Source organism: Hyperolius riggenbachi, chromosome 5 (genome assembly GCF_040937935.1).
Source record: "Hyperolius riggenbachi isolate aHypRig1 chromosome 5, aHypRig1.pri, whole genome shotgun sequence".
Classification (NCBI taxonomy): domain Eukaryota; kingdom Metazoa; phylum Chordata; class Amphibia; order Anura; family Hyperoliidae; genus Hyperolius; species Hyperolius riggenbachi.
The window spans coordinates 138,066,224-138,084,737 of NC_090650.1; the positions used below are offsets into that span (position 1 = coordinate 138,066,224).

The window sequence follows — 18,514 nt, forward strand, 5'->3', positions numbered from 1 at the left end:
AGAATGTACTTAGGCCTGTTACAAAGCCATTAAAAAAATCCTCCACCCAAAAAAGTAAGTCCCGTATATACTCACATATAGGCCAACACCCGTATATGCCAAGGTACCCAGTTTTCCATTAGAAGCCAGGAAAAAGCGATTGACTCGCATATAAGCCCCCTCCCTAGTATAGCCCCCTCCACAGTAGCCAGATGTGCCCGAGTACAAGTCTTCCCCTCTCTCCATAGCCAGATTTGGCCCAAGGAAAATAAAAGCTGTGTTTCAAGATGCCACTAGATGGCATCATAGATATGAGAAACAGCCATTGCCACACAGGAAGAATCCCCAATCATTGCACTGCTGACACCTTGTCAGCACGCTCCATTCAACAAGCCAAGGGACACAGGTAGTCTTGAGCAGCGCACTTTTCACACCATGTTGCAGGGGATGGGGGGGGCGGACACAGCAGGATCTAGTGCAAAATCCTAACGCTCCTCTGCCAGTAACAAAACCTGCTCCACCGTCCCTTCTGCTCCCCTAACTCTCATATAATCCGAGAATTTAAAGCAGGCTGTTACATGCTTACAGCTGAAGACAGGACACTACTGGCAAAATGTGGGTATTGTAACAGCACATAAACAAAATGTTTATTGAATCACCATGCATTCATGCCTCTTCTTCTTAGACCCACTTGTGTATATTGAGTATTTAAAGGAAACCTGAAGAAAGAGGTATAAGGAGGTGGCCATATTAATTTCCTTTTATACAATACCAGTTGTCTGGCAGTCACATGCTGATCATTCTGGCCTCAGTAGTGTCTAAATCACATACCTGAAACAAGCATGCAGCTGACCTAGGCAGATTTTTGCAACACACACACAATTGCTAACTCCCAGCTAGAGCAAATATCTGCCATTATCTGGTTAGCAGACGCCAGTCAGCCAATCAAGTGTACGGTTTTACACCCTTTACCTGCTGTACCAAATCTAGCAGGAATTGCATAAATTAGCATTCAGGTGGGAGGCTTTGGTTGGACGCAATTGTAGATTGCATCGGTTACAGGGACGCCTCATGTAGGCACATCTCCCACGCGGTCCCGTCCCTAACCACTCACCTGTCAACCTGGAAGCAGCAAAAAAGAAATTTAAAATCACAAACATTGGTCCGCACGACAGCCAGGGGCCCCAGTCTTGCTCACTGGCTGGGGGGCTTTTGTAGCAGTACACCTGATTGGTTATATAACAGTACACCTGATTGGCTGACTGGCGTCTGCTGACCAGATAAAGGCAGGAAATTGCTCTAGCTGGGAGTTAGCAATTCTGTTTGTTGCAGTTAGCATTCAGTTTAGAGGCAGTGGAGGTGAGTTTCCCGGAGGTGAGAGGTTCAGGGCTTGCCCACACTTCCTTCTAGATATCACATGGTGGTTTGGGGGCCCCAGCCAGTGAAAAAGACTGGGGCCCCCGGATGTCGTGCGGACCAGTGTTTGTGACTTTTGTCAGAAACATCTGATCTGCATCCTTGTTCAGAGTCTATGGCTAAAAGTATCAGAGGCTGAGGATCAGCAGGACAGCAAGGCAACATACATTTACAAGTTTAAAATTAAATATGTCTCTCACTTCAAGTTCCCTTTAACCTGACGTAGGCCATCAGCGCTGACTCTGTTAATGGCATGGAATACGTTTTAAAATGATCGTGAGTTTTGTGGCTAAGTGGAGGAGTGACTATACACACACACACTTTTATTTACATATCAGTGGAAAATGCTCCGACAATAGTTATGAGAAGTGCATCATTACAGGTAATATAGCCTTCGATGAGGTTTAACCTTGAAAATATTTTACATCAAACCTGAGTTAAAAATCAGTAGTGCAAAATTTACAAACGAAAACTAACAGGAAAAGCTGCCAACCTATTGACATCACAGCTTGTGTTACTGTGATCAGGCCAGGATACATGGACATTTTGGTAAAAGACATTCTCAAATTCATAAGTCAATACACGTCACAATGTCATACTACGAAAGGAGACATTTGAGTTAGGGAGAGGCTAGATTTACTTACGAAAGTATTTCAAGGTCTCTTCAATTTGTTCAGTTGTCAAGTCAATGTTGGCATCAGGAGAGATGAGCGGTGTTTGGAGCCAGTCGTCGTGGTCATACCCATAGATGGTGTCAGCTCTTAGCTTGTAATGAGGCAGCTGTTCTTCCAGTAGGCTGATGATTTCAACTTCCGGAAGGTCAGTACTGTTGCACACATCTACAAGAATTCACAATAAATATTGAAAAATGGTCAATGTTGTAGCTGGGGTAGCTTTTAGGTAGAAATATAGCTAAAACTTTGTCCTGGATATAATAGGAAAGAACGATGGTATGTTTTATGTAACTGCTACTGTGTGGCCCTGATAGGGAGAATTCCTGTCCCAGTGCCAATGTAACAGATGCTGGCGAAAATGGTAATAGCTCTATGTTTTAAAGCTTACATTATGTAAACCCCTTTAAAATATAACTTTTCTAATGCAGGAGACCAACCAAGTATTAGCAGATTCCCTCAGATATTGCAGCAGTGTCCTCCACTCAAGACTCCCTAACCCCTTTAATGGACTCTTTCCTCTACAGGTGTTCTTATAAAGACGGTGAAAGGCTCATCAACCCTTCCCACCATTCCTCATCTACTGCCTTGGTGCAAGTCCCAATTGGATAATCATCTTACCTTCTGTCCACCTGTTTATCTATAAATTATTGTCAATCATTCTCGGCCTCTGATGCTTGATGCACTCCTTTGCAAATGCATCTGTGATCCCTTTGTAAGGCTGGGTGGAAACATTTTTCTTCCCCTCAAGTCTGCAATCTATACCTTTTTCTAATATATTGTAAAGTGCTCCATAACATGTTGGCATTTTAGAAGTAAAGGATAGTAATCACTAGTGGATTTTATTTTAATGCAGTTTACACACCAATTTAGACTACAATATACATACATTCACATTTACACCACAGCTCATCTTTAAATTCAAATGAGACATCAGCACCTCCACAAACAGACTGGCATTGAACTACAGATCAATACAAAAATCAAACACTAGATGCTCAGATCTAGTGTATAATGTACATGAATTGATCATGTCAGGTGGAGCAATTAATTACATATTCAAAATGCTTTGGTTCAAAGTCCCACACCAAAACACAAGATGTAAGCTGCATGAGTCTCCAGACATACTGGAAGCCACAACACTACATAAAGGTTATCTCTGTTACTGGGCTCTTATTCTACAATGAAGCTATACAAAATTGGCGATATTCTATCACATTTTATGTGTTTTTACGCTTAAATCCATTCTCACACATGATGAGATTTTTTTTTTTTTTTTTTTCAAAGTGGATCCGAGATGAACTTTTACTCATTGCATAATTGTGTTCCTTTCCTATTGTTTATAGGGCATTCCTCAAGCCATATAACCTTTTTGTTTTTGTTTTAATACTCTAATTCCCTATAAACTAAACAAGCCTTTGCCCACAGCCTTTCAGAGAGCCTTGGTACTGTAGCAAGGGCTCATGGGAGCTCAGTCTGGGCAAGAGGAGGGGGAAGTCTTACTAGCCAGAGATTTCAGAGGCAGAGGGGAGGAGGGAGGAGGAGGCGGGGTTAGGCTGAGTGCTGAAGATGCAGATAAGCTTTTGCCTGTGTGTAATGTTTACAAACAACATGGCTGCTGTCATTGTATTACAGGAAGAAATGATCATATTCTATTGAAGCTGTCTGTAGCTAGATTTGCTGTGTAAACTATCTAAACTTTAGACAAGATATATAGACAAGTTACTTGTTATAGTTAGTTTTTCATCTCGGATACGCTTTAAAGGGAACCTGTAGTAAGTAAAATTATTAACAACACCTGACGTAGCTGCAAATTAATATTACATACTAACCTCACCGTCAGTTCTTCCCAGAAGCTCACCTTTTTCTTTTTATATTGATCCTTTCCAGTTCTGACAATATTTTGTCAGAACTGAAATATACCAGTTGATGTCAGTTATAGATCAGCAGCTGTCAGTTACAACTGAATGTGCAAGGTAATGTCCATGTTTCCCTATGGCTCAAGTAAGTGATATTACAGTTTAACAGTGTGCTGACCAGGAAGCTGTTATGGTGTAATGGCCATTTTTAAAATGGAGGACGGAGAATTCCATTGATCAAAGTAGACAAATGGGATGCAACAGAGGATAAAGAAATTGAGTAGTAGACTACACAGGAGGCAAGTATGACCTGTGTATGGTTATTTTGACTTTTTATGTTCAGTTCAGGTTCTCTTTAAGACAGCAGTAGTAGTACAACCATTGTTTGATTACGGTTAGAAGTGAGATGACTGTTTAACAGGGACAGAACCAGTTATAATGCTTGACCATGTTTTAACCCTTTTCCCGTCTATTAACAATAAAAACTGGGACTGGAAGCACACTTAAAGAGAACCTGAACTGAAAATAAAAAAGTCAAAATAACCATACACAGGTCATACTTACCTCCTGTGTAGTCTACTCAATCGCTTTCTCCTCTCCTGCGTCCCATTTGTCCACTGTGATCAATGGAATTATCCGTCTTCCATTACAAAAACGGCCATTACCCCATAACAGCTTCCTGGTAAAACTGTTAAACAGTAATATCACCCACTTGAGCCATAGGGAAACATGGACTTTACCTTGCACATTCAGTTGTAACTGACAGCAACTAGTATATTTCAGTTCCGACAAAATATTGTCAGAACTGGAAGGGATCACTGTAAGAAGAAAATGGTGAGCATCTGAGAGGAAGTGACGGCGAGGTTAGTATGTAATATTCATTTGCAGCTACGTCATGTGTATATTTTAAATAATTTTACTCACTTCAGGTTCCCTTTAACATAAAAAAAAAAATCTATATAGAATTAGTATGTATTGTCCTGATAGTTGTTAACTCATGCTAAAATCACTTATGCTACTACAGAAGTAATTGTTCACCGGTACTACTAACCTCTGATAACACACTGGTCTTGTACACTGGCTGACAAATAGTAGTAGGATGGGACCTCTGCAAACAGCCTTCAACAGAGTCACTTTCAAGAGAACTGCACAATAGAGAAGGCTTGAACCTCAGATTTTAGGTTCGCGAACCTCCGTAAAAAGTTTGGTTCGCGGAAACTTTTCGAACCGCAATAGACTTCAATGGGGAGGCGAACTTTAAAAGCTAGAAACATTTATGCTGGCCACAAAAGTGATGGAAAAGATGTTTCAAGGGGTCTAACATCTGAGTTTTTGCATGGCGGAGTGGGATACATGCGAAAAGTCCCGGGGAAAAATCTGGATTTGACGCACAGCAGCGTTTTAAGGGCAGAAATCACATTGCATGCTAAATTGGAGGCCTAAAGTGCTTTAACACATCTTGCATGTGTATACATCAATCAGGGAGTGTAATTAGTGTACTGGTTCACACGGACAGACCAAACTTACTGTGTAACACACCGAAAACAGCGGTTTATGTAGTGACGGCCGTGCAGGACTGGTGCGCACCATGGTGAGATTGCTCTTCCTCAGTGATATCAGGTAATGTCTGACTGCCTTATCAACTTTCGATGGTTCTTTCTCTACCATTGTTAAAGCTTGCATCTATTTTTTAAAATTACATTTTCTGCTGGCTATTCAGTACCTTTAGCGAGAATCTGTTATGGAGGGCAAGTCTGCCATTCATTCTACTGTGTGAAACTTTCGATGGTACTTTCTCAGTACCATGGTGACTACGGGTAATGGCCGGGGAATCAGGGTTCGATTCCGGTCAGGAGTGGGAGCCTGAGAAACGGCTACCACCACACATCCAAGGAAGGACCCTTGACCCAAACGCTGTGTGCCAGAGATGACACCACTTGCCTTTAACGAGAATCTGTTATGTAGGGCAAGTTTGCCATTCATTCAACTGTGTGAATGATAAACAAGTTTCCATATTACTTTCTCAGTACCATGGTGACCACGGGTAATGGCCGGGGAATCAGGGTTCGATTCCGGTCCAGAGTGGGAGCCTGAGAAAAGGCTACCACCACACATCCAAGGAAGGCAGCAGGCACGCTGTGGGCAAAGGAGCAGGAATGGCTACCACCACACATCCAAGGAAGGCAGCAGGCATGGCATGCAAGTCCCAACTCAAGGCGGTAGTGACAAAAAATAACACAGGAGGACTTTCGAGGCCCTGCTGTATATGAGACTAATCAACTTTAAAGAGAACCCGAGGTGTGTTTAAAGAATGTTATCTGCATACAGAGGCTAGATCTGCCTATACAGCCCAGCCTCTGTTGCTATCCCAAACCCCCCCTAAGGTCCCCCTGCCCTCTGCAATCCCCCATAAATCACAGCCGTGCTGTGAGGCTGTGTTTACATATGTAGTGTCAGTCTCTGCTGCTCCCCCGCCTCCTGCATAGCTCCGGTCCCTGTCCCCATCCCTCCAATCAGCAGGGAGGGAAGGGATGCAGGCGGGGACCGGAGTTCTGCAGGAGGCGGGGAGAGCAGCAGACTGACACTATAGAGATAAACACAGCCAGCTCTGACAAGCTGTTTGTCAGCAGCGTGGCTGTGATTTATGAGGGATTGCAGAGTGCAGGGGGACCTTAGGGGGGGGTTGGGATAGCAACAGAGGCTGGGCTGTATAGGTAGATCCAGCCTCTGTATGCAGATAACATTCTTCAAACCCACCTCGGGTTCTCTTTAAATCCTTTAATGAGAATCTGTTATGGAGGGCAAGTCTGCCATTCATTCAAGTGAAAGATATGCACTGACTGCCAGGTATAATACAATGTGCAGTCACAGATGCAGTGAAAGGTATGCAGTGACTGCAAACAGCTGTTTGTGTAGTGACGGCCGTGCTGGACTGGTGCGCACCAGGATGAGAGTGCAGATGATGGTGGCTTTCCAGCCCATATGGTCGCCGGGCTAAGGAAGCTCAATGACAGAACAGTGACTGTCCAGCTGATCGAATTTGGTCTGTCCACAATTAAGCAACCACCTTATTATCTTGGGTGTGCCACCGCCACCCACCCCCGAGACATTCATATAGCCGTTGGCCATTGCTTCATTGTGATACGCAAGCCCCTTCACCACGGCAAGTTAACGATCACGAAGGGGAATTGACACATGTACATGCCTTTTGTTTTGTTGTTGCAGCTGCAGGGCAGCCAGAAAAATTAGGCAGGCTTGTACAGGAGGCAGAAAAATTATTATAGCGGCCGCTGCAATTCAGGAATCCGCCTCGAGTCCTGGACCCTGTTGGTGGTGGCGGAGAAGGCAGTCAAGCGGCCTGCAGGGAGAGATGCTGTGTGCGGGGACAGACTTAGTCTTCGGCAGGCCTGACCGTGCTTTGCAGACCACGTGGTCAGATGGACCCTTGACCCAACGCTGTGTGCCAGAGATGACACCACTTGCCTTTCAACATCTTGGTACAGTTTGGGTATCACCTTTTTTGAGAAATAATTGCGGCCTGGTATCTTCCACTGCGGTGTGTGACTTTGCTTTTGTATGCTGCTTTTCCTCGGGTGGTCATCCAATTGCAGTTTGTGCTTTGTCATCATGTGCCTTCGTAAGGAAGTTGTCCCTACGCGGGTCTTGGTCTTTCCACGGCTCAATTTTTGGTGGCAAAGAGTACAGATGGCATTGCTCTCATCTGAGGCAGACACACAAAAAAAATTCCATACCGCTGAGCCCTGGGGCGATGGCACTTTGGTGGTGGTGCCAGAATCGGAGCAGGAGGAGGAAGATATGTCCCGCTTCCATGCGGAAGCTGAGAAAGATGAGGTGTTCTGTGTTAAATAGTCAACTACGTCCTGACAATCTTGGGGGTTGATGGCACGCGCCTTCTGAACACTGTACTTTGGTCCAGGGCCGCACGAAATCACAACAGCACAACCTCGACCAGACCTGCCGGGTGGCCTGCCTCTGCCTGTTTTGCCCATATTGGGGGGGATGAAATGAAAGGTATGCACTGACTTGACTAATACAATGGGCAGTCACAAAGGTGCAGTGAACAGGTATGCAGTGACTGGTATCAATACAATGTGCAGCTGTCTCACACACAGGTACCGTGAACAGGTGCAGCGACTGACTGGTATAGAACACTGCGTGCGCTCACGTAGGTAGGTGCACTGAACAGGTGGGTATGCAGTGATTGGTATTACAAATGTGCGGCTGTCACACACACACACAGGTAGTCACTGAATGTGCTGGGCCTGGCAGTGGCACAGTAGGAATTACCAAGGAGCCAAGGTCCAGCAGCTGCGACTGACTGACAGGGCTGTATATGCAACACAAGTGTCTGTGGGACACACACAGAAAAAGAATAGATCACAAGAACAACATTAGCTCTCAAAAGAGCGGTTGAGGATGAGGAGTGCTTTTTAGTAAAAAGTATCAGCAAGGAGCAGCAACCTAACAAGCCTAACACAAGAGCCTAACTAAGCTTTCCCTATGTCAGCAGGTTCTCTTCCTTCTCTAATTACTGCAGCCACACGAGTGAGTGAAAAGGCTGGCGCTGCCTGCGTTTTATAGGGTGGGGGGGGGGCTCCAGGAGGGAGTGTAGCCTGATTGGCTACCCTGTGTCTGCTGACTGTGATTAAAGGGGTCAAAGTTGACCCTAATGATGTAGTATAGGAGGCAGGTCAAAGTTCACCGCGAAAGTGTACCACCGAAGTTCGCACGAATAAGTTTGCGGCCGAACCGTTCGGCCCATCTCTACTGCACAAACCACCCAAGTTTAGACAAAGGAATAAGATTGCATGTTTGCACTTACAATTATCAATGTTATAAGCCTTACAGAAATAATAATAATTAGAACCCTAAAAAAATGGAAGAACCGATGTACAAACTGGAAAGACTTAATTGCTAGCAATTATACTTTACTGATAACATTAAGGAATGATGGCTATGCTGCTGTGACGTATGTCAGATCATATGACAGACACAAAGTGATTACATCTGGCCTGCAGATACTCCAAATCCACACTGCATTTTCCAGCACAAATCAACCATGCAAAAAGGACAGTATAATATCTGATAAGAGTATCTCAAGCAGAACAAGTCTTTATTACAAAGAAAATTCACACTAAAATAAGAGATGCACAACTGTAAAGTATAACAACATTTACTATTTTAGCATAAGTACAAAGCTAACAAATAAAATATCATTAAAATAAAAGGGCAGCACACCCCTGCCTTAAATAAGTCATTTAACATAATTCACTTATGCTATTCCCTATAGAAATATGATATCCCCAAAAGTGAAGTCCTTTAATAATATAGTGTATAAGACATATCAGTTTGCTCAGAAAGTAAATCAATTCACTGTAAAGAAATAAAATGCAAGTGCACCGCACCATTTCCCCTTGCACATTACCCCGCGGCAAAGTGCGCCGACAGGGTAATATGCATATGCGGTGATGGATAGTATGAATGCATTTTTCACTAGTAGAAAAAAAAAAAAAAAAACACAACTTGCCTGCAGCATAATTCTGCACAATTTGTCAATTTTCTCTATCAATTACATTAGCGCACGTTTTTATATGCATACAAACACACACATGGGCCCATATGCAATTCACTTTTTCACCTAAGTTTTCCCCTAGGTGATAATCTTTCATCCTCTGTTTCAAATAACTTTTTAGCACTCTACAACTGAAAAAGTACTAAAGTATGTGAAAAAGTACTGTAAAAATTATTCTGAGTATTTTCTTGCTTGCTGGTGGCTTAAAATGCATTTTATTGATATGGTGTGAAAATATCACCTAGGAGAAAACTTAGGTGAAAAAGTGAATTGCATATGGCCCATGGTGTGCCGAAAATGCACACAGAAAAACACTATCAGAAAACTGAAAGACAAGTGTATCCCCTGCCTAAAGGTTTCTTTATTTCTTTTCATTTGCAGATGGGTTGTCATGGTTAGAACTCAACTCTATTCACAAGTTAATTTGTTAGTCTTACACTAGTTTTAGTGGAGAAGAGCTCAACTATAGTCATTCTGTCACTGCTGCCTGTTACCTTCTTACCGTAGCAAATGAAGAGAAAGATCCGCACCACCTTCAGAAAAGCTTAGTCTGTTTTATTGGAAAAAAACATACAAATTTAAAAAGAACTTTGCGGCAGGACAGTCCACTGTTTCGGGCTCCTGCCCATCTTCATGCTGCCTAGTTCTAGAAGGTGGTGCGGATCTTTCTCTTCATTTGCTACAGTTTGAGTCCCATGGTGTCCGGGACTATTGGATCTGCACACCTGACCATCTGAAATTGATGGAAGCCAAGCAAGTGCGACTCCACACTTAAAATTACTGTTACCTTCTTACCAACATCCATAAGAAGGACAGACAAAAATATACCCAACTGGACCCAGATATCAACCAGAACAAGACAGGAAGATCTAAACCTTAAACACCCTGGAAAAAAAAAATGTTGTTGTTTGTGTCCCAGTGTTTCCTTTCACTTCCTGTTTTTGTAATATCCATGAAAACAACCAGGTAGCTAAGGCAATTCTCCTACATTTTCTATTTAAACCCCAAAGAATGAGTTGGTTAAAAGTAAGGCTTGAGGCCGCCTACACACTGCGAATCCGATTGGCTATTCCGATTTACGATTTCGATTTGACAACAACAACAACAAATAACATTTGTAAAGCGCTTTTCTCCCGTGGGACTCAAAGCGCATAAGCATGGCTCCGACCATCGTGGTACAGAGGAAGAATTTTATAAATCTGGAAATGCCAGGCTAAACAGGTGGCTTTTCAGTCTGGATTTGAATAGCTCCAGGGATGGTGCTGTCTTTACTGGGTGTGGTAGGGAGTTCCAAAGAGTAGGGGCAGCATGACAGAAGGCTCTGTCTCCAGATTTTTTGAGGTGCACTCTGGGAGTGACCAAGTTTATAGAACTTGCTGATCTGAGGTTGTGAGAGGTGTGGTGCAGCTTCAGCAAGTCCTTCATGTATCCAGGGCCCAGATTGTGCAGGGATTTGAATGTCAGCAGTCCAATCTTGAAGAGTATTCTCCATTCTACTGGTAGCCAGTGCAGTGAGCGAAGGATCGGTGTAATGTGACAGTGGCGAGGCTGGTTTGTTAGCAATCTGGCAGCAGCATTCTGCACTAATTGCAGGCGACGCAGGTCTTTTTTGGGGAGGCCAGCATAAAGGGCATTGCAGTAGTCCAGCCGTGATGTGATGAAGGCGTGGACTAGGGTTTGAAGATCCTCTGGGGGAATCAGATGTTTAATCTTTGCAATGTTCTTCAGATGAAAGAAGGAAGATTTAACTACAGATGAAATTTGGTTTCTGAAACTCAATTCCCCATCGATTAGTACGCCAAGGCTGCGCACAAGGTTGTAGCTGTTTATGTCTGAATTCCCAATCCTGATTGGTGTTGCTTTAGGATAGAGCTGTTTTGATGGCGAGCACTGGCTTTGGACAAACAGGACCTCAGTTTTGTCAGCATTCAGTTTCAACCAGTTATCATTCATCCATGCCTGAAGCTCAGCTAAGCAAGAGTTTATTTTTGGGGTAGGGTCTATTCCACCAGGTTTGAAGGACAGGTATAGCTGTGTGTCATCGGCGTAGCAGTGGTACGTCAGGCCATGTCGTTGGATAAGTGTACCGAGTGGCAACATGTAGATTGCAAACAGCAGAGGGGATAGGATTGATCCTTGTGGCACTCCGAATTGTAGAGGTGCAGGTTTGGACATTATAGGTCCTAGGGATACTCTCTGTGTTCTGTCAGTCAGGAATGATCTGAACCACTGGAGGACTGATCCACTGATGCCACAGTACGCCTGCAGTCTGTTAAGCAGGATTTCATGGTCAACTGTATCAAAAGCAGCTGAGAGATCCAACAGGATTAGGATGGAGCATTCCCCTCTGTCCCTTGCCATGAGCAGATCGTTGCAGACTTGGATGAGGGCTGTTTCACAGCTGTGGTGTTTCTTAAAGCCAGATTGTAGAGGGTCCAGGATGTTGTTTACTGACAGCCTGGTTTCAAGTTGCAGATAGACAGCCTTTTCAATAACTTTACCTAAGAAGGGGAGGTTGGAGACAGGTCTGTAGCTGCTCATAGCATCTGGATCCATGGAAGGTTTTTTAAGAAGGGGCTTGATGATTCCTTCTGTTAGAGAGGTAGGAAACCTCCCTGCTTGCAGAGAGCAATTTACTATTTTGTGAAATGCTGGACCAAGCAGGTCAGGGCATTTCAGCATATGTTTAGTTGGTCCAGGGTCCAGGTCGCAGGTTGTCTGGCGGAGACGACAGAGGATGTCTGAGATCTCTTCCTCACTAATACTTTTGAAATCAGTCCAGGGTGTTAGGTTGTTTTTGCAGCTATTTCCATTAGTTGCATGAGTCTTGGGTGCTGTGGACTGAATGAGAGACCGAATAGAAGATATTTTGTCAGCAAAGTAGCAGGCAAATTTCTCACATACCGTACTTTCCGCCGTATAAGACGCACTTTTTCTCCCCCCAAAATGGGGAGAAAAAGTCCCTGCGTCTTATACGGCAAATGCAGGAAATCCCCGACTTACGAACGCCCGCCGATAAGAACCGCGACCCGCCGCTATCGGGGATTCCCTGCATTGGCTTGCTGTGTGGTCCGCTCCCCTTCCCCTTGTAATCAGTGTAGCAGCGGCGGCATGTATGTATCAGCGTTGCCGGTATCACTGCCGGGCTCCCCGCGCTGACAGCTTTCCCAATCTTTCCTCCCCGCATATGTGCGCCCCCCCCTGGTGTCCGCGCTGCCCCCGCTTGTGTGTCCGCTCCCCCCGGGTGTCAGCATAGCGCTGGGCAGTCATACTTACTCCAGCCGCTCTCCGGGAATGCAGACCTGGTCTCCTCTCTGTCGCTCCTCTAGTGATGGCTTCATCAATGACGCGTATTACAGAAGCCATCACTAGAGGAGCGACAGAGAGGAGACCAGGTCTGCATTCCCGGAGAGCGGCTGGAGTAAGTATGACTGCCCAGCGCTATGCTGACACCCGGGGGGAGCGGACACACAAGCGGGGGCAGCGCGGACACCAGGGGGGGGCGCACATATGCGGGGAGGAAAGATTGGGAAAGCTGTCAGCGCGGGGAGCCCGGCAGTGATACCGGCAACGCTGATACATACATGCCGCCGCCGCCGCTGCTACACTGATTACAAGGGGAAGGGGAGCGGACCACACAGGGAGATGAGGGGAAGGGGCATCTGAGGGCACATGGGGAACACCTGGGGGCAACACCTAAGAGCACATGGGGGCGCCTGAGGACTAAACTAAGGGCACATGGGGACACTGGGGGCCACACTGGGACCACCTAATGGCACATGTGGGACACCTGGGGGCCCACTGAGAGCACCCAAGGGCACATAGGGGACATCTGAGGACTACACTAAGGGCACATGGGGACACTGAGGGCACATGTGGGACACCTGGGGGCAACACTGGGAATACCTAAGGGCACATGGGGAACACTGAGGGCACATGAGACATTTGGGGGCCACACTGGGAACACCCAAGGGCACACGGGGGACACCTGAGGACTACACTGAGGATACCTAAGGGCACATGGGAGACACTAAGGACACCTGGGGGCCACACTGGGAACACCTAAGCGCACATGGGGGACACTGAGCGCACATGGGGGACACCTGGGGGCTACACTGGGAACACCCAAGGGCTGACGGGGGACACCTGAGGACTACACTGAGGATACCTAAGGGCACATGGGAGACACTAAGGACACATGCGGGACACCGGGGGGCCACACTGGGAACACCTAAGGGCACATGGGGGACACTGAGTGCACATGGGGGACACCTGAGGGCACATGGGGGAATATTGAGGACATTAATTGGGGGTAGAACACCTACAAGACGCTCCTGGAATATGGACGCATCAGGTTTAGTATATATTCTTTTTTTTCCCTGGTTTTTGCCCTCAAAACCTGGGTGCGTCTTATATTCCAGAGCGTCTTATACGGCGCGAAATACGGTAGCTCCTTTGAGGGAGTTATAGTGGGTTTTAGACAGGATGGATTACATAGTCTATCAACTGTGCGGAATAGTTGGGCTGGTCTGTTGGCGGCCTTTGCGATCTCCTGTGATAGGTAGGAGGATTTTTTCTTGGTGATCGCATTTTGGTAGCTTTCCCGGTGAGAGACAAGGGTGTGTTTATCCCCGGTGAGAGACAAGGGTGTGATTTGAGATTCTGATTTTCTCTTCATGCTATCAAAACAAACAAAAAGCAGCATGCAGTGCAGATTCAAAAACGTAAATCGGAGTCGCATGAAGTGTACAAGAGGCCTCATAGTGATTGCATTAGTAGTTTCATCACTGTCACCAAAAATTAAACAAAAACTACAGTCCTCAACTTATCTTATGTCTAAAATGAATGCCCTCCCCTTTAACACTGCAAAATAATATTTGTTCTGAAGCTAAAAATCCATACATTTTTCCCTGGGTCATGAATACATACTGCACCCTTAGATGCATGGTAGGAAAGAACCTCAATGCCTTTATATTGGAAAAATTGCTTACTTGGCAAGTTCTTGTAGGCATAACCATGTGACCACATCGCAGAAAAAAAAAACTTGCCATAACTATGGCTTTTTAGCTTCAGCACAAACAAAAGTTTTTCAGCTACAGCAAGTACAGGACATTTATTTTAGACTCAGCATATGTGGTGACTTTATTGCCACTTTTAACAAATTCATCATCAAAAACTGATTGACAGAAACAAAGCCTTCACAGGGTTCTGTGAAAGTTTTTATTTACTACTATTTCGGTCTTGTGACTCTCCCAGATCAGGACACACAAGACAGCAACATAAAACAGAAAATGTTGCAAACCCTTTTTATAGTATCCAAACTAAAGATTTTGGCCTCAATTCACTAAACTTATCTCCTGTCTTTAATAACTCTTCTAGAGTTGTTACCATGGTGATAAGGCATGTAGTATTCAGGAAACATTTTACCTCAGGCAAGCCTAAAGTTAACTCTTCTGTCTTTAAATTAACTCTCCAATCCTTAAAATAACTCCAGAGTTAAAGACAGGCTGTTAATTAGCTGCATGTGAAAATAACTACAGAGGAGGTAAATTAACTACAGAGTAGGTAAATTAACTACAGGGGAGGTAACTTAAGGAATGAAGAGGTAAGATAACTCTCTCACGTGTGGAGGTAAGTTTTCTCTTGCCTTATTATCTCTAGCATGATCTTAGTGAATTGAGGCCTATATGTCCATAAAATGAAATCACAGAGGGGCATGTGATATATTTGCAAGTCCCTGACTGGTTGGTCACAATCACTGGATCACTTGGCATTTGTGAAGGCTACAACAGGAAGCAATTGCAAGCAGATACATAAATCTATCAATGAGAAAAAAAAAAAAAAAAGGAAAAAGCAAACGTCCAAAACGGTTCCATCTCATATACAGTATATAGCCACAATGAAGTAAACATTAATCAAAAGCAAAAAAGAAAGAACCCTGGAACATGCATTATGAAACACTGACCCATATGCAATTCACTTTTTCACACTCAGTTTTCTCCTAGGTGATATTTTTTAACTTGTCAATAAAATGCTTTTTAAGCCACCAGAAAACAAGAAAATACTCAAAATAGTTTTAATATTACTTTTTCACCAACTTTTTGGTACTTTTTAGCTAAAAAGTGCTGGAAAACTATTTTAAATCAAAGATGAAAAATTATCTCCTAAGAGAAAACTAAGGTGAAAAAGTGAATTGCATATGACCCAATATCAATATTTGTAATATCTATAAATCTGACACATAAAACAACAAGTACAGTTAAAAGAGAAAAACAATTTACTCTGTACACAATAAACTTTGACGCCAATACATAAATCAATCAACTGCTAAATCATAGAGTACAACTTAAATGCAAAATAAACATAACAGAAAGTTTCCTGTCATTTATGTGTATGATCTATATAATAAAACAGTTAACATGCAAGTGCCATAAATAATATAAATCAGAATTAATACAAGTAAACGAATAAGATGCATAGAGCAGAAAACTATAGTTCAATATGTACTGTATATGTGGTAAGATTATGAATATCATGCAGCAAAAACTAAATGTCAGAATCAGCAGTAAATCATATCAGAAATCAATAAAAATGCAAACAAGCATACAGGGATAGTAACCACACCTCAGGAGACGAAACACACTGATATATGAAATCAGCAGAGAGAGGAGAAAGGACCAACACTTCAAAAGGCATTTGGCTGCTTCATCAGAGTAATATGGGCTGGTAACTATGCCTGTATAGCCTTACACTCATGTTTTTACATACTAAGTGTAGATTTTCTTTTCTCCATCTTCTCTTCTGTTATTCTTTTATATGCTCATGCTCTACTACAGCTGTCATAATCACCACTTCTCCATAAGCATCCCATAGAAGGGCTATGGCTGTCGCAGAGGCAGGCTGTCACATGCTGCTATGAATTTACTGACTCAGTAAAACAAAGCCTGATCACTAGCAGGGCCCTGCTGATCTACCACTTCATATCAGCTAATACTGGCTACCCATAATCTGCCAGTTACAATGCCTGAAGATCAGAGTTTTATATGTGTTACGGCCAAAACCAGAAATCGGCCAATTCTAGAATTGGCCGGCCGTTTCTAGAACTGGCCGATTTGACGTCGGCCAAAGTCCAAAATGCTGGGAATTTCTGACATTGGCCGGCCAGTTCTAGAAACGGCCAAAGTCAGTCGGCCAAAGTCCAAAACGCACAGATCCCAGAACATCTCGGGTCCTGTCCAGCACCATGAATGGCACTCGGAACCTCCTCTCTGCTCTGAAAGATACACAACAGCATAATACCCTTCACAGGAAAAAAAAAAACGTTCTTTGTCACAGCGAATACACAATCCTGCAACAAATCAGCAGCGTGTCTACTTCTTGACGAAAGCAGACAAATTTATCATCCTGCGCTTTAAAATTAGCTGCTCTGCTGCAGCAGTCGAGTGACACAGGGGAGAGATCAAATTACAGTGGTGATTAGTGATGGCTGGGTGCGCTTCTCTAGGCGCTTTGCATGGCTGGGGGCTTTTTCTGGGTGCTTTGCATGGCTGGGGATGCTTGCATGGCTGGGGGGGGGGGGCTTCGCTGGGCGCTTTGCATGGCTGGGGGGGGGGGGCTTCGCTGGGTGCGTTGCATGGCGGGGGGGCTTCACTGGGCACTTTGCATTGCTGGGGGTGCTTTGCATGGCTTGGGGGGCTTAAATGCGCACTTTGCATGGCTGGGGTGCTTCACTGAGCACTTTGCATTGCTGGGGGTGCTTTGAATGGTGGAGGGGAGGGGGGTTGCGCACTTTGCATGGCTGAGGTGCTTCACTAGGTGCTTTGCATGGCTGGGGGGGCTTCACTGCGCACTTTGCATTGCTGGGGGTGCTTTGCATGGCGGGGAGGGCTGCGCACTTTGCATGGCTGGGGTGCTTCACTAGGTGCTTTGCATGGCTGGGGGGGGGGGGGGGGCGGGCTGCGCACTTTGCATTGCTGGGGGTGCTTTGCATGGCTGGAGGGGGGCGCTTTTCTATGTGCATTGATTGCTTTCGTGTGCGCCGGGAGAGTTGCCTGCTGTGCGCCTACTCACAGACCTCAGATCAGGGCGAAGAGGCGGGGAGAAGCGGAGAGAGGCAGAGTAGCACACGCACGCTACCCGCCCGGACCTGTACACTTCACATGCGGAAGTGCCAAATGACTGGCGCTTCCGCACTGAAGTGTTCACGTACTGCGGGTGACTTGTGTGCTTTGCCTCTCTCCGCCTCGTCGGTCCGGTCGCCCTGATCTGAGGTTTGATTAGTGCAGGCAGCGGGGGAGAGCCGAGGGAGCAGGACTTCGGGACTTGGCCGGCCGCATACAGCCACAACGAGTTCTTGCCGGCCAAAGTCCGAAATGAGGGTACATTTCTCACATTGGCCGCATCAGCCGGCCACTTCTCGTTTTGACCGGCCAGAACCCGAAGTGGCCAGGCTTCGGGTTCTGGCCGTAACATATGCATTAAGAAACCTCTCACATTGTTAATATACAAGAAAAAAAGAGTTATAATTTGGATGATTCTCACAAGATAAATTGCTTAAGATCTTACAGGAAATTTCACTAATTGTAGATACTCCGGAGATATTGTATTTCCAGTAGAATATGTACCACAGTACCTCCGATTATAATCAGATCAGAATATACTCCTAAGATTATGGGTTCTCTGAATATCTGGGTTCTTGAGAAGTTTTCAGCAGGCTGAGTGGAATCTGGGAACAGGGTGTGTATTATTATTATTAAACCGAGGACGGATAATGACAATAAAGGGTGCTGTGAAATGGTGCCCAGGAAGGCAGATAATAGGGCCTCCAAGGAAGCCCCAGTGCTGAACGTCAATGCAGAGAAGACCCATGCATGATCTGACTCATGCCCTGGACGAGGGCCAGTCATCCTCTATACCAGGAGTAGGGAACCTATGGCTCGGGAGCCAGATGTGGCTCTTTTGATGGCTAAATCTGGTTCACATACAAATCAGTGGGG

At 44.9% G+C, this 18,514-nt stretch overlaps 1 protein-coding gene across 6 annotated transcripts in view; it reads right to left on the reverse strand.

Moving 5' to 3' along the window:
* Nucleotides 1-18,514, reverse strand: part of TRAK1 (trafficking kinesin protein 1) — a 318,154-nt gene that overhangs the window by 158,363 nt on the left and 141,277 nt on the right. For all 6 annotated transcript variants that reach the window (XM_068236310.1, XM_068236308.1, XM_068236307.1 and 3 more), the window contains one exon: nt 2,040-2,234. The gene's annotated coding sequence lies outside the window, so the exon portion shown is untranslated. The remainder of the gene's footprint in view (nt 1-2,039; nt 2,235-18,514) is intronic.